The 14,954-nt window shown below is 39.9% G+C and overlaps 1 long non-coding RNA gene across 1 annotated transcript in view; it reads left to right on the plus strand.

Moving 5' to 3' along the window:
* The first annotated feature begins 1,366 nt into the window (after nt 1–1,366).
* LOC128315544 (uncharacterized) overlaps nt 1,367–14,954 on the plus strand; it is a 52,665-nt gene continuing 39,077 nt past the window's right edge. Inside the window, exon 1 of the long non-coding RNA XR_008298393.1 lies at nt 1,367–1,868. This is a non-coding gene — a long non-coding RNA (uncharacterized LOC128315544). The remainder of the gene's footprint in view (nt 1,869–14,954) is intronic.

The following is a 14,954-nucleotide window of genomic DNA, read 5'->3' on the forward strand; positions in this document are numbered from 1 at the left end:
TGTTTTATTCAGTGTGTACAAATTCTATGAGAACTTTTTTTTTTTCATTTTGTATTTTCACTTCACTGAATTAAACAATGTACATGTATTGTGGGCCAGATAACCTAAACACTGCTGTATAGATTCAGGGTCTCCATTTGGGTTCCTAGTATCAATGCTGAAGGATCATCTAAGGACTTAATATTTAATTCTTTTAAAAAAAATTTTTTTTAATGTTTATTTATTTTTGAGACAGAGACAAAGCATGAGCGGAGGAGGGTAGAGAGAAAGAGGGAGACACAGAATCCAAAGCATGCTCCAGGCTCTGAGCTGTCAGCACAGAGCCTGATGTGGGGCTTGAACTCACGAGCTGTGAGATCATGACCTGAGCTGAAGTTGGACGCCCAACCGACTGAGCCACCCAGGTGCCTCAATATTTAATTCTTAATGTTCTTTGTCCAGTCTAATGTCAAAACAGCATTGTGTCAAAGTAGTCATTAAGATGAATTTCATTTGCTAGTTTTTTTAAGTAATCTTTTAAAATTATTTTTTATTTATTTTGAGAGAGAGAGAGAGAGAGAGAGAGAGAGAGAGTATGAGCAGGGGAGGGGCAGAGAGAGAGGGAGAGAGAGAGAATCCCAAGCAGGCTCTGCACCGTTAGCACAGAGCCTGATGTGGGGCTCGAAACCACAAACCCCGAGATCATGACCTGAGCCAAAAGCAAGAGTTGGGTACTTAGACCGATTGACCCACCAAGACATCCCTCTTTATTATTATTATTATTTGAATGTTTATTTATTTTTGAGAGAGACAGAATGCGAGTGGGGGAGGGGCAGAGAGAGAGGGAGACACAGAATCTGAAGAAGCTCCAGGCTCCGAGCTGTCAGCACAGAGCCTGATGGGGGGCTCGAACTCACAAGCTGTGAGATCGTGACCCGAGCCGAAGTCCAACACTCAACCGACTGAGCCACCCAGGCGCCCCAAGACATCCCTCTTTTGCCAGCTATGGCATTCTGCCATAATGACAGAAATGTTCTTAAATTAGTCAAGAAATTGAGATTTTGATTGGACACCATAAAAGTGAAATTGAGCACTCTTTGTTACAGAGTAATGAAGAAAATAATAGGAGGTGACTTATTACATAAATAAACTCTTTTGGCTATGTGGAGGCAAAATGATATCATGGAATGCCAGGCAAAAGATGGTTTTACTATAACTGATTAGAGAGAAGGAATGGGAGTTTCGGGCCTTCCCTTGGCAAATAGGACAGACCTTCAAGTGAAAAGAGCAGCAGAGGCAGTCAGTGCCTTATTCACGAGGTTCAGACTGTGAGGAAATGTCCCCTGAGGATCTTTCTTGCTTGTGTTTGACAAGGAAACTTGTAAAAGTTCAGTAGCAATAAATGCAGAAGCAAATGTAAGTGCAAGATTGAAAACTTCATTGATATTATTTCCTCTACTTATTTTATTTTGGCATTCCCTGTTGAATTTTGTTGATAATGGATTAAAGGTAAAGGTAAGTTCACCATCAAAATTTTCCCTTTTGAAGGTGACTATGCAGTACTGAAGCTTGAGGAAGACCGATGGGAGTTCAACCTAAATTAGACTCGCTTGGGAACAAACTGTCAAAGTTGTTTGAAGTAAATAAGCAACCTGGATCCCAGCCCCTTCCTTTCCTTCCTTCATTCCTTTGTTCTTGGCTTCCTCATTCCCCCTCCCTACTTCCCTCCCTTCTTCCCTCTCTCTCCATCTTCCTCTCTCCTCCTGTCTTTTCTTTCTCGCTTTCCCACCCTTTTGTCCTGAAGCCGAGAAGAGCAAGCTAACACCCGGTTGTAAGTTCTGGATAATCAAGATGTTATTCCTCAAACGGAGAGAATTTCTAACACAAAGGTAAACGTTCTTTGTCTTTTTCTTTGGGTGTTTAAGTATTAAAAATGATTTGAGTTTCAGGGCATATGGGCCACTTTTTTTTTTTTTCTACTGATTTACTCAGATTCTGCTCATGTAAAGACTCAGAGAGTTGATATAAAATTAGAATTCATTACTCTTCAGGGGCGCCTGGGTGGCTCAGTCGGTTGGGGCATCCGACTTCGGCTCAGGTCATGATCTCGTGGTCCGTGAGTTCGGGCCTCGCGTCGGGTTCTGTGCTGACAGTTCTGAGCCTGGAACCTGCTTCAGATTCTGTGTCTCCCTCTCTCTCTTCCCCTCCCCTACTCTCTCTCTCTCTCTTTCAAAAATAAATAAACATTAACGAAAAATAATAAAAAAGTAAGTTCAGTTCACTAAATAATATTTGGGAACAAATACCCCGTGCACAAGACACTACCGTAAGTCCTGGGGGTAAAAAGGTAAGTTGGATGTTACCTCAGTGCTGGGGGACTTAGAATCCTGTGTGGAACACTAGCAGGGAAACGAGAAGGTGAAAGTATTTTTCAAACTTTCAAACATACATTTGTACATTTTGGGCTAATTTACTATTGTTTTTTTTTGCTACTTTTCATTAAAGCTTTCTGGCATTTTTTTTACCTAGAGTTTTGAGCTTATGAAAGAGATATTTCTAATTTTCTGATTTCACAATGCAAGAGGAGAGGCATCATTATTATGCATATTTTTTTTTTTTTTTGCAAGATGAAAATATCCTCAGGCTGGGACTAGTGGATAATAGCGAAAGTAAAATAAGCAAAAAGGGAAACACTGGTGAAAGAGGGCTGAGCCTCACATAGACACATTAGCGAGTGCTGAATGACAAATGATAACAGTGTTGGGTCGGTTTCAGTGACAGTGGCGGGGGTCGAAATGAGAAGCCCAGATAGCCATGGGTGGTGTGGGTCATTAAGGAGATTTTCCTGGAGCTTTTTTAAATCTTTGCGTTAAAAATAAATGCATAAACCCAAATAGCGCAGATTTAAGAGAGAGAGAGAGAAACTATAAACCTTAAAATTACATGGTCCTTAATTACTTTGCTTTGGTTTGAAAAAACGCTCAATATTAGTGGAAGGAGGACTATTTAAGTCATGCTTAAGAAAACAGGACACATGACTTAGGAAAACAGCTAGCTATTCGGAGCCAAAAAACAAACAAAACAAACGAACAATCAAAAAAATTACCTTCCTGAGATGTCTCCTTATGCAATAACATGTGAATAAGGGCAAGAATATTTGGGACGTGGGCGGTAGAATGACGGTGGTGAGCCAAGAATGTTCTCTGTAGACCTGAGTTCATAAAGTACGTCTTGATGAATGCTGTCATGTATCAAGTATCATGGGGACGAAGTCTGTGATCAAATAAGTTTGAAGGACATTGGAATAAATAAAGCTAAACAGACTTGTTTACTGTAAGATTTACTTGAGCCTTTACTATGCTCATGTGCCCTGTAACCGGTCAGGAGGGGGCTATGGTACCAACGTCCCCAAATGCATTCAACTATGGAATACTTTTAAAAGGGCTCACAGGGGAAAGAGGTCCCTGGGACAGTTTTAGAAAATTCTATGTTACTATTGAGCATGTGGAAAACCGATTTACTGCCCTTCATTTTAAGAGAAAAGAAATGAAGGCAAATTAATTAGCTACTGCGTCTAACATGGAGTTAGGTATGTTATCATGATAGGTACTGTCTCATTTATCGTGATCTTTGTAATGTGTTATTACTCTTCCTCCGCGGTGTACCCTGCCCCCCTTCCCAATTGGTAGATTAGAAAACTGAGGAACCGAGAGGATAAATATAGGGTCCCTGTAAACTGATGAGATTTAAGCAGGGATTAGAATTTACAGTGTTTTTTTTTTAAGTTTGAATTTTGGAAAACGTGAATTACAACCGAAATGAGTTAAATAAGAAACAGATTGAATCACAGGGTCGATTCGGGATTGCTGAATTCAAGGGGCACCTACATGGGAAGGTCTAGCCTCACAGGTGATAGAGAAGATGTGGCCCCTTCTTAGGGACTGAAAATTTGGTGGCAGAGGCAGACCCATGAACAAGTAATTTCCACTGCAATACGGTAGGTGATTAAAAGGGGAACACACATCTCTTTGCCTTTGTTCATGGTATTATCTCTCCTCGAAGTACAGTAAACCAGAGCTCTCATCACACCCTTTCACACACATATCAGAGGTTGTAAGATTGAATTCCAATGCGTGTTCCCCGGGGAACATTTTCTAAGCACCTTCCTCCTTCCTACTTTGAATTCATTGTTCTTGTCACTGCGTTCCCATAGCACTTTTCCTTTCCTCCATCAAAGCGATTTGGGGTGTATCTGTCTGTTTATCTTCCTTGTGGATTGGGGAGCAGGTTGAGGGATGATGTTGTGTTAGACATTCTTATAACCACCACTATCCCAAACAGTGCTTTGCTTGAATATAGCAGGCCCTCAACAAATGTGTTTGCTCATTACTTGGTTGTTTTTGAAGTAGCTTTTTCAAGTTAAGTTTTACCATTGTACAAAAACCATTAATCACCTAAACTATAGCATCAAGAAAATTTTTACAGGCAAAAAAGGATAGAATGTTCTTCCTATATAATTTAATTTATTATTTTATTTTGTGTTATTATTATTATTTTTTTTTACCTCCTTCTGTTTTCTCGTTAAGTCATAGAATATGAGGACAAGTAAGAAGAAATGGGGGCATGGACTATCGAGCTCGTTACAAAACCCACAAGAATTCTCATGAACTAATAGTCCAGTTTGATTGCCGGGCAATTTTAGCAATTACAGAGAGAAAACGTAGACTGAAAGGAAGTCCCTTGCAGCATCTTTAGGACCAGTCCCTTTTGAAATCTTGAGTTGTAGACAAGTCCCAGGGAAAAATAAGATCTATTTTAATCAGTAATAATTAAATCAGCAAGAATAAAAACATTTGTTTCAGTCAAATCTTGTCCAGACTTTATGGATTTTGCAAGAGATTTAAATGTATGAAAGGACCTTTTTTTAATCTGTTTATCATTTGAGATTAGTTGATTATTTAAAGGGAAGAAAAAGAGTTGAAGTGGGGAATTCTAACAATAATACGCATGACTCTTACCTACTTAGGGTGATGGGAAGCCTATTTATTTGGGGTTCATACATGATCAAACCTACCAAATACAAAACAAGTTTAAAAATGTAAACATGTAGCCTCATGGTTTTAGCCGTTCAAAATAGGGGGTATAAACAAGTAGATGTCTCAGGGAACGTACAGGAATAAATACACAACCAATTTTCTTTCAAAGAAAACATTTAGGGACTGGAAAGGTTTGTCAAACCTGTAACCATTTTGGATTTACTCAAGCCAGATTTTAAGTCGAGATAATCTCTGAGAGAATTAGTTAGAGCAGGAGTGAGCACATTTTTTCTGGGAAGAGTCAGCCAGTAGACCCAGGCTTTGTCGACACCACGATCTTTATAGCAAACTATTTAAGTCTGCCATTGCTGGGCAAAAACAGCCATAGATCATGCGTAAATGAATGCACTTGGCTGTATGCAATAAAACTTTATTTACCAGAGCAGGCAGTGGGCCTGATCCAAAGCACCAATACTGCTATGCATCAAGATTCCTTGTGGGAAGTTACTGAATGTAGGGGTAGACATCTATGGTTCTGGATGCCCAGAACAGCAGTCTTGCTTCTTCAGAGAAATGCTCACTGCGCACTCACACCATGAGGGAGGAGCTTGGGCTTGTATTCTCTCATTTGATTGAGAGTCTTCTTTTCCCGAGTCAACTCTTTTCTTTCATTGAATCAATAATTTTGTATTTGGCCTATGCTGATGGGAGCTGTATTTCTGTTTCTTGCTGCTATAAGGGTCTTGTCCACCCAGGTGAGTAGGCACCAACTTCTGGAGCCGGAGATGAGGCTGGAAAGAGCGGGGTGGATAGCAGTTACTTCTTGGGTTAGCTGCACTCCAAGGTGAAGCCCTCAGACATCTTTCTGGGGGAGGTTTCCTGAGGTTGCACAGCTGGTTAAAGCAGGGATTCTTCCCTAGAGAGGTGACTGTAGACGAGGAATCATCTGTCCCTTGTAGACTCCTCCGAAGAGCTTTCCAGGTAATGCCACTCTCGGGGAGCTATCTGGCATGCTTGCCCAATGTGTAGACCACAGGTTGTAAACTTGATCACTTCTCCATGCTGTGCTGGAATTTACACTGGCTTGGGTAGTCTCCAAGTGTCATAAACATTCTAATCCCTCTGGAAAGCTTTTGTAAAGAAGAATATTTTGCTTCTCATAGTAATCATTGGTCCTCTTGCACAATCCTGAGCAGCACGGTCTTTGGGAAAATTTCAGCAAAAATGAGCAAGGACCACCTCAGAAGGGCCTGTTTCCTCCTGTCACTTGAATCGTGGTCTGCTCCTACCTGCTGTGAGTCCTTCCCATCCTCTCTCCTCTGGCAGGTGTATTTCTATTTAAGGTGAAGCTTTGAGTAATAGCAACTGCTCCATGATTTCAGGGGAAGACTGTGCCTGCCTTATGATGAGGTGGACCCCCAAATAGGATCTTCTTGGTCAACATTCACCCATTCCTAAGTGCACACAGCTCAGCACACTGTGTGTTTATTGAAACGACTCTGTGGTTTGTCAAACTGCAGTTAAGTTGATGTTAACTATTTTACTGGGCACTCCCACTGAAAACAAAAACTGTGGGCTGATGGCACAGCAGCAAGTGACTAATACCCATCCATCATGAGGGTAACTAAAGGCAAGTCAAAATACAAGCTGGAAAGAGCTCTAATTATTTGTAGGTCTTCCTGTATGATTATTCAAACATGTTCCAGTTAATGAGATCTGTCAAGGCTGATCGGGTTAGTGGTTAAAATAATAAAAAGTTGACCGATCTGCTTCATTGCACCTGAATATGAATTGTGCCAGGCAATAATAGATGGTGATTGGCTAGGTGACGTCCAGTGTGAGTGTTAAGATAAGCTTTTTATTTGATCCTTCCAACAATCCTTTGAGGCAGATACGGACCCCATTTTGCACTGAGGAAAACGAAGCCTTATTGAAAGGTCAGACAACAAGTTCTTGGTCATACCGGTGACAAAGGATACAGCTGGAACCAAACTCTGTGGAAGGACCAGAAGCAATCCTTATTACCTGACAAGAATAGAGGGATCCTCAACTTACGACCTTTTTGGTGGGGACCAGGGTTATTCTGTCCTCATGAATTTTACATCTTTGCTGAATGCACTCGCAAATACACAATACAGACTGAGAATCCTAATCAATGTTTTATCCTCTAGAGCAGCAGATATTAATCAGGGGCAATTTCCTACACCTCGTCCCTCTCAGGGACATTTGGAAATGCCTGGAGACATTTCTGGTTGTCACTGCAGGGTGGGAGCTGCTACTGGCATCTTGTGGATAGAGGCCAGGGTAGCTGGTTGCTGCTAAACAGCCTACTGTGCTAAACAGCACAGGGCGGTCTTCTCTCAACGAAGAATTAGCTTCCTCAAGTGTCAATAGCACTAGTTTGAGAAACTCTAGTCTAGATGCTCTGGAAACTAATAATAAACCCCTGCAGATACTGAGAATTTAGACAAGCAGTGCTAGACATCTCATCTTCGCAGAGAATTTTGTCGCATCTCCAGCAGCTCTCACTTATCAGCCTCTTTAGTATATGTCTTCAGCAGGGCTGGTCTGGGATGTCACTGAATATTATAGAAAAGGTAGACTGATATTCAAGTGGTGACCCAATGTTTCAGAGAAGAGAACTTTGGCACCTATGTTCTTTGTTTCTTATTCCACGTCCCTTGTCAGCCATGTTCTTTTTTTTTTTTTTTTTTATCCCTAAACTGAACACTTTTTCCAAAAGATGGCAACTTCTAAAACTATGCCTCTTCTTTTGAAACACAGCATTTGATTTTTTAAGTGTTCCGTGTAGCCTGCGTTCCAAACACAGGACTTTTCACATTTGTTTCCCATCATTTTTGACAATTAGGCTCCCTTATTTCGATAAACATCTCACTCTTAAAGAGTAGCTCTTAAGTACCATTTCCCATGAACATGCATTTCACATTTTTCTTTGCAAAATGTTTTTCCAAATGTTTAACTCTGTGGGCAAACCTACAGGGTAGACAAAAAACAAAAAAATTTAAAAATATGTTTTGAGAATTGAAAGGCTTCTCTAAGGTTTTACTGCTAATTCTTTAGTTTCCACATTAAGGAAAGCTCTGAAAATAGTCCTGACTTAACACTGGGGAAACAGCTTCCCTTCACTGCAGGCTAATAACATTCTTGTTAGTAATTATCCAGGCAATAGAATATTCTAAACTATTCCTACACAAACTTGAGTTTGATAGCCTTCCACTATATTAACAGTTTCAGAAATTAAAGAAAAAATAAGAAAAAAGTTAAAATAATTAACTATAAATTTTATTAGAAACAAGTAAACGATGACTGGGGGACCGTTCCCTTTAGCTACTGATAAATTTAATTAAACAACATAATTTCTGAGTCCTGGAAAAATGTGGAAATGGCTGGCTATTTTAATTGTGTTTTAAAGGTCATGTCTGGGATGGCCCCTAGAGAGTATGAAATTACCATTTTAGGGGCACTCCAACTTTGGTGTTTGAGAGACTGCTTCTAAAGCAGAAGGGAATTGGTTTACCAAGAGACAAATACCATTGATCCACATGCAGACAATGCAGTCTAACCACCTCATCCTAACATCACCAAGATCAGACGAAATCAGACCTTGAGTCTTTCCCCTTCCTAGGTCTTCACTGTCCCCATCTTAGAGGTGACATTTTATTTATATTCCTTTCCAAAAGAAAGGAATTCCAGCATTCGAAATATTATGTTAACTTGATCTCATTATGAATGTGCACACAGAACAATACTTGCCTAGGGCCTTGCCCCGCCCCGAGTTGGCCCTGACAATAACAAACGAAGGAAATGCCTTTAAGCTTTTAAGTTTAGGAGATTGGTTTAGACTGAGCGATAATCTTTGGCCCCATTGCCCTGACAGCTGAGAAACAAGGGTCCTATATTTACGTTGGTTTCCTCGCTAAATCAAGGTTGTAGGTACATGTGTAAGGGTGTGTGTGTCTATGCAATGTACAATAACTATGTGGCTTACCCCCTCCTCCCCTGTCCCCTCTCCTCCCCCTCCTCCCCTGTCCCTTCTCCTCCCCTTCCCTTCCTCCTTCTCTCCCTTCTCCTCCTCCCCTTTCTCCTTCTTCTTCCCTTCCTCCTCCCCCTCCTCATTCCACTTCTTCTCCTCTTCTTCTTTCCCCTTGTTTTTGCTCTTGTTCACGTTCCTCATCCTCTTCCTCCTCTTCTTCTTCCGTTCATCGGCAACCAAAATGAGGAGATTTCAAGATAGATCTAATCCTTACCTCCAGCACAGTGTGAATTTTATGAAGAGGTATTTTATAGTCTGGATTTCTTGGTTTGTGATTTTATTGGCTTGAACAGCAGGCTGCTCCTCCCTGGAGAAATTAAGTCTTCAGACTTCTGGTTGGCAAAGTCTTTGAGTCCCTCTGCTGTGCTCCCCTTGGGGGATGGAAACGTCTCAGGTTGGTCTACAATGACTTCTCTCACTGAGCAATGTACTACTGTTCCAGGGGAAACTGCCAATTGGCAACCAGACATGAGTGGTCTGGACAATTAGCAGGCTTCTGTTCAGTCCTTGGTCTTATTGACTGCAAAGCAAGCATGTCACTTGGATGAGATAGGAATTCAGGCATGTGAAGTAACTGGCCAGGATCCAGTGACAACACCAAAGGTGGCTGGGGGCAGTGTTTTAGTTCCCTACCCCAATCTCCATAACATACCCTCCAAACATACCAAATGCTTAACAATCTAAATCAAAACATTTGCATGCAAAAACAGTGAACTTGGTCTGCATGCAAATTCACGACAAACATGTAGTCCTCCTCTTCCAAAATGGATTTTTGCCCGTAAGCCCTTTTTATATAGTAATTCTGAAGCCACTCAGGACAATAGCTGAGAAGGGAATATTTTCCAGATTAAAAAAGGAAAAAGAATTGTGGTTGTTAAGCTTGTTCACTGGTATCTCCTTAGTCATATTCAGCCTCCTTGGATCATGTAGCTCCTGAACAAAAGTGTTTCCAAGCACAAAAAATCTACAGAAGCCTTACAGTTTTGAGGGTTATAAGAAGCTGAGCAAACACTCTGACTAGAGGCGTCTTGGATAACTAGAACAGACATTCAGGATTAAACTAGATTATTAACAGATGGTTGGTGAGCATGTAGAAAAAGAAGCCGTGATTGTTCAGAAATTCCATGGGTTCATTGAAAACAAATCATACCAAAGAAATACCATTTCCTATTTAAATGAGCTTCGTGGAGTGGTAGATAGAAAAAAATGCTACAGGTACAGTGTTTTGTTTTAGTAGGACATTTGATAGAGTTTGCATTGAGGTGGTTATTGTATAATTAAACAATCATTGGATTGTCAGAAAACTGATGCAACTCTCCTACTTATCAGTTCTACAAACTTTCATGAGTCACATAGCTTTTCTGAAGCTACATTTCTTCATCTCTAAAATAAGTACATTTACGTACGTATTTTCAATCTCATTCCAAAATTACTGGTTTCTTGAGAACAAAGTTAAGAACCATGGCTTGGGAAAAAAAAAAAAAAAGAACTATGACTTGGATGAAACTCTGTTTAGATAGATTCATGGTAAGATTAAAAAAAATTGGGCTTATGTCAATTATGCCTCAATTAAAAAATTATAATAATTAGGCTCAAAGACTGTTGGTCAATAGATCAACGTCAACTTTGTATAAAGGTCCTACTAGATGCCCCACACAACTCTAAATTCTACCCTTCTCCACACATTATCAATACATGTTGTGGAAATATAGAAGTGATAATTCTAAATGCTTTACGTAAGTATGGGAAGATAATTTCCAATTATAGAATCAAATCATCAAAATATTTTATATCTGTAAAACTAAGCTAAAACACAAGACCAGGTTTATTGTGTGTAAACATATTATTATGCACAGACATGATCATAAAAATATAAATTATCAGTAACATTATTACAAGATGGGAGGTGACTATAATAACAGTTCAAGAAAAAAACACGGAGGAATTTAATTGACTATAAGCCAAATGAGAGAAAAACTCAGACGATTTTTGGCGTTCCTTTCTTCCTCCACTTGTGCAAATATTTCACTTATTTTAATTAAACAAACACTCACTGAATTTTCTCAGTCCCTGACCTTGCAGGACTCACACTTAGTTGGGAGGAATTATGCTACAATGCTATCCATGTTGTAATAAAGATATGTAAAATGGACTATTAGACCTGAGAAAAGGACATGAGTGAGACTTTTTGCAGATGGATATATGTATGTTTGGGTGTAAATGTACCTATGTAGGTCAATGGAAGCTATAGAGGCAGGTTATGCTGAGTTGGGTCGTGAGGAATTAATTGGAGTTATCTAGTTGGACAACATGGGGAAAAACATCTCAGATAAAGGAGATAATGGCATGAAAGTGAAGGCACATTTTAGAGTATTTAAAGTTTTATATGGTCAAAGCACAGATTTGTGTGCTATCTCTAAGGCAGGTTACAAAAAGCTTTTAATATAACAAATGTTTGAACTTCATCTTGTGGGTGATGAGGAAATCATCACAGATTTCAAACTGGTGGCATCACTGGATTTATGTTTGATAAAAACAACTGTACAGGCTCAGTGCTGCACTGACTGAAGTAGGGAAACATGTCAAGAAATAGGTTAGTCGAGAGTCTTTCTTTGGTTGCAAGGCATAGAAATCGAGCTTGATCTAGTTTGAACATAATAGAGAACTGATTGGATTCCATACTCAAGGGTAGATGTAAACTGGCCTTAACAATGACTCTATAAGAATCAGTGCCCTGAGTGTCGGTTGAATGTTCTATCTCATGGTTTTATTTCTATTTATGTTAGCTTCCTTTTCTCAGAACATTCTTTATTCAGCTTAATCTGTGACTATAGATAGCTGTCTTGCCAGAGAGTTTCAAAAATCTTGTGTAAGGTCTCTGTGGGTTGGGTTTGGGTCATGTGCTTACCTGTGGAAAAATCAGTGAGGCCACAGGTTGGGATGCTGACAGTTTTGGGGCTCACCTGCCTATGCAATACCTAGTTTCAACTTCTTTTTTGATGACAGAACCCTGAGTCTGTTAGGGGCATAGTGAGCCCAAAATCATGCAACCAATCATTAGTTTAAGCCAAGCATTACAATCTCATTCTGTGTTTTTTTCTTTTTTCTGTTTGCCACTGGAGATATTCTTAAAGCCTACTCCATTCCAATGAGATTCCTGTACGGTAAGAGTTTCTAAAAACCTATTGGCTCTCTTGATGAAAGGGATTGGGCAGGATAGGGATCCATTTTCCTTCTGCTTTTCTTCTTGCCCTTAGAATAGATATAATGCTTTGAGCCGTAGTAGCCAACTAGTGACCACGAATTGCAATGAATGTGGAAATGTCAGGGGAATTGCAAAGACTATAGTTCTTAATTTTTTGAGGCACCGTTACTAACGTGAGCAACCGCCTACCTCCAGCATTCTTATTATGTGAGAAAAACAAACTCTATTTGCTTAAGCTACTATTAAACAATTTTGGTTCCTTGCAGCCAGATACCTTTCTACGTGTTACGCAGTCCTTCTAGTCAAATACTGTGGCCATGGAGGTAAGGTCAAGCAAGAAATTGGCAGCAACTATTCAGAACACGTATACAACAGCACGGGACCCATTTACTCCAATGGAGAAAGGGAGTGTATCATGGAAAAGTCGCCGTGGGAATCACTGCAAGTGGGGCAGAAGCCCCAATCTGAATTTGCTACAAGGATATTTGGAAGAATGGCTGCCTTCACTCAGCCATAGGATCTGGACAAGGACAGAGGAAATGGGGTTGGAGAGAAAAGGGAGTTTCTGAGAGGCGTGCACAAGGGAAAATCAAAGGGACTTATTGCAGTGTAGGTGTCTAGTGGGTTAGCATTAAAGGACACATGTGAGTAGAGGACAGCGGTGACTAAAAGCCATAAAGAGGTGACATTTTCATCAGCCGTGATAGATGCAAAGTATCAAATTCAAAGACTGTTAAACAACCTGCCATCTCTCTCTTTCTTTCATTGTTATCTGTCATCTAGCTAGCTAGATATCAAGTTACTTATCTCTCCACCAAATCTCACTTTTAACAAGAGAGAAGTCATTCACAAAGAAGTGTACATTATTGCAAGAAAAGATAAGTGCAAGATAAATAAAAATTGAAGCAAAGGGAAAGTGAACACAGAACAAATACAAGGAACCGTGCACAAAATGTGCCTGACATGAGGTCCTCTGCACATGCTTGGGTAGACCAGTAGGAGTAGTTGAATAAGGTATGGTGAGGAGGGATTCGTAAATAATGACTTATGTATTCTATCAGCTAGCTACGATAAGAATCACTTATGATGGACATAATATCCATGTAGTCAAAGTAGACTAGATATCTAGAAGAAGCACCACTATTCCTTATATGCAACCAGGGGGTTTCTCCCAGGCCTCCCCAGAAAGGCTTTCATGCAAATATACTTACTGTAAATCTGGGGACAGATTTTATAGAAGTGTTTATTATAATATTCTTCAGTATGGGATGATGGCCCAGTATAAGTACAGTTCAATATAAGCCGACCTTTGGGTTTGGAGCCGGGTAGGCCAACAGTTCTATGCTACTCTATGATGGTCAAGTATGTCTGAGAAGCTATGTTCAGTTGTGGGACATACTTTATCGAAGAAAATTATCATTTACAAAGCACCCTGTGCATACTATATTTTTTATAGATGCTTGCGGAATTAATAAATGTTTGAATGAACGTTTGTAGGGACAGGGTTATATTTCACTCGTGTAAGAGAGACTTTTATTTATTTTTTTCCCTCTCCATGCAATTGTATGTCTGTTGTCTACCTTTAGGGTTAAACTGTGAGTTCTGTGTGAGCAGGAATTTTGTCTTGTTTGTCTTTGTAGCCCCAATCATGTCCGGTATAGGAAGGCAGTCAGATAATAGTTGTTGAAGAAATAAATGACTGAGTAAGCACACCGCAGATTCACACACAGAACTGTGTATGTGAGAGACTGATCTATCATTTTATCTCAGTATAGTTTCATCTCAGGGTAAGGCAGAGACGTAAAATAATCCTAAAGTTTTGAGGCAAGGTATTTGTCATGGAAAAACCACCGGGAAGAAATGGTTAAAGGGCATTTGTGTTTATTCTTGTGGCATATAGAACTCCCTTCTCTCTGGTGCAGTAAACAGGGCTCAGCAGCCTATATTCTTTCACTGCCTTTCATACTGTTATTTCATACTGTTATTTCATACTGCATTGTTGAACTCCAACAAGCTGTCTGCTTGCGTACTGGGGTAGAAGATGTTTATTTGGCGCTGGTGTTAGAGGGGAAGGCGCACATCCAATTTCCTCGTCACCTTTGATTACTGATCCTCCAGGGGGACGATTTTATGAAAAGTGAGAAAAAATTGCATTTTCCAAATCCTTCAATTTCCACATCCTCCAACTTGTTCTCCATCTTTAGAGACAGCACACAGTTGTGGTTGAAAGCCTAGGCTCCGGAGCCCCAGGATCAGAGTTCAACTTTTGGCTGCACCACTTATGTATCGTGTGGCACTGGGCCCACCACTTAACCATTTGTGCCTCAGTGTTTTCATCAGTAAAGGAGAAATAATTATAATACTACCTACATCAAAGAGGTGTTGGAAGGATTAAATAATTCATGCAAAGCAGTTAAAAGTGACTGCCACATAGTACTCAAGAGATGTTAGCTAATATTATTATTGTTCACTGATGCTTTCTTGCTGTTGGTTTTTGCCATGTTTCATATAAAAATATTTACAGTTAAGAATAAAATGAGAATATCGTCACATATCTAGTATGCTCAAAATATTACTAGCCTATACAGGGAATATTAACATTGCCCTCTAAGACCTTATGATCTACTTACTGAGGCAAAGTACAGAACTCACGAGAAATAGGAACACGTACAAATAGGAG

The sequence above is a fragment of the Acinonyx jubatus genome, chromosome B2 (assembly GCF_027475565.1).
Source record: "Acinonyx jubatus isolate Ajub_Pintada_27869175 chromosome B2, VMU_Ajub_asm_v1.0, whole genome shotgun sequence".
Taxonomy (NCBI): Eukaryota; Metazoa; Chordata; class Mammalia; order Carnivora; family Felidae; genus Acinonyx; species Acinonyx jubatus.